General features: G+C 46.2%; 1 non-coding gene across 1 annotated transcript; it reads right to left on the bottom strand.

Annotated features, from left to right (window-relative positions):
- Nucleotides 1–1,368: 1,368 nt before the first annotated feature.
- LOC113935251 lies at nucleotides 1,369–1,472 on the bottom strand. Its single transcript, XR_003523990.1, has one exon. It is a non-coding gene; the product is annotated as a U6 spliceosomal RNA (small nuclear RNA).
- Nucleotides 1,473–2,002: the final 530 nt, after the last annotated feature.

Genomic DNA, 2,002 nt, shown 5'->3' with positions numbered 1-2,002 from the left:
TCATTTCACTGAATGTGCTCCCATTGCTTCGGTGGCAACTCATTACATTTTAGGAATTTTCTGAAAGAGGTTTTCCTCCAACTGGGTTCTTACAGGTCTCCTTGGAAACTTGCTCCTGAATTTAATCCCTCTGCTCCATGCCAGTTGAGTTTTCATTCTAGTCCAGACATGTTTGAAGAACCTTTCCAGGCCTTACCTCTCTGTGGCCTGTTTTGGTCCTGATAAAACCTCACAGTACTTCCGTTTGAACCAACCCTTGCTCCACTCCTATTCCCATCTGCTACAAGATGTTGTGACTCTACATCTGAAGTGGGAATTTGTTTGGCCCGATTGAGCTTCTTTAAAAGCCCTGAAAGTTCCTGTGTTTATTGTCTTTTGCCTTTGAGGTCTCCAGGCTTGCTTACCTCCCATGACCTTGTGTCCCTGAGTCTTCTTGGATGTAAACAGTTTCACAGCAGCAAAACTACAGCTCTCAGTGACCTTGGCAGCAGGGCAGTGAGTAATGGTTTTCAGAGAGAAATCTCTTTTTGAACACATTTTGCTCCACATCTCCTGGCCCCAAAAAGGCTACTGTTAGCAGCACTCAGACATGTCATTTCATCTCCACATGATCTTATTTTTAGATGAGTATCTTCAAAAAAGCAAACTGAAAGACATTTGCCTTCATCTTTCAGTTGTCTTTCATTCCTTGTTCTCATCAAAAATAAAGACTCCCATTTTCCCACGTCTTTGGGGGAATGTCTCCATAGTTAGCCTTCTTTCAGAAGAAAGATATTTCTACCTTCTTCCTCAACTAGACTTTGACCTAGATCTCTCTGTTCTCCTAAAGGCCAACATCCCCATCCCAAATCCTTAGGAAAGAAGCACAAGGCTGGTTTCTGCCCCCAAATAACACTGCACAGAGAGACAGGGTCCGCTGATTTCCACCCTTTGCCCTCCTGCCCCCTGACACCTACCCCCATAGCTTCATGGCAAACTGTATCTGAACAGAGACCTGGCATAGATTCCAGAAGGGAAGAGAGCTTGACTCAGGGTCAGGGTGAGACCCAAAAGACACTAGTTCCCTGAGTGTAATGGCCTCTTTACAGTGGGATGCCTTTACACAGTCTGAATGTGGCTTCCTGGGGTGCCCCTTTGTCCAGAAACAAACCTGGGTCAAGGGGAGAAGTCCAGAATGAAGCGAGTAGTGCTTCTCTGCTGTTCCATTTGTGGATTTGTTTTCCTAGGGTAGGGGGCCGGACATTGCTTGCTAATCACTTGGAGACCAGGATTTGCAAACCTGATGCATGCAGATCAACAGCAGTCCTGTTTCGCTAGTACCGCTTTTTATTTATTTATTTATTTTAAAATTTTTATTTATTTATTTTTTAAAATGTGGGATGCTTTGCGGATTTGCGTGTCATCCTTGCGCAGGGGCCATACTGATCTCTGTATCGTTCCAATGTTAGTGTATGTGCTGCTGAAGCAAGCACACTAGTATACTTTTTAAGAAATCCTTTGACTTTGAACTCCTTCTCTAGCTTGCCTTGGCCCAGCTGCTCCTTGCACCGCCGCCTAGGTGTTCAGAGTGTCCAACCTCTGAGACTCAGCAAGCGCACACTGAGGACCCCCTGAACTCTTGGCTCTGTGTTAGGCACTACGGGGTGACTTGGACAGATGGGGCAAAGGCGGCAAGCTCCTCCCTAGTGAAGTGCTCTGGGATCTCCAGCAGATAAAGCATGAGATATGTAAGGGGCGAAGTGAATGTAGTTTAGACAAAGGGATCAACGTTGGCCAGCAGAGCCAGGGGAGGCGTCTTTGTGTGAATGAAGAAGGGATTATTGAAGTATAGGGAGGGTTTGTGAAGAGAGAAGAGCAATCAGAAATTCCCGAGCCAAGATGTAAATCTGTGGGGGGCAGGAGGAGGAGAGGCTTGCCCTGCTCGCGGGTTTGTGTTGAAGGAACAGTGGGAAGTTGTGTCTAACTCCGAGAGTTGCAGATTACTATCATATTGACAACGGCT

Source organism: Zalophus californianus, chromosome 13, assembly GCF_009762305.2.
Source record: "Zalophus californianus isolate mZalCal1 chromosome 13, mZalCal1.pri.v2, whole genome shotgun sequence".
NCBI classification, from domain to species: Eukaryota; Metazoa; Chordata; class Mammalia; order Carnivora; family Otariidae; genus Zalophus; species Zalophus californianus.
The sequence above is the reverse complement of the archived record's forward strand: the minus strand, read 5'-3'. Positions and strand labels throughout refer to the sequence as shown.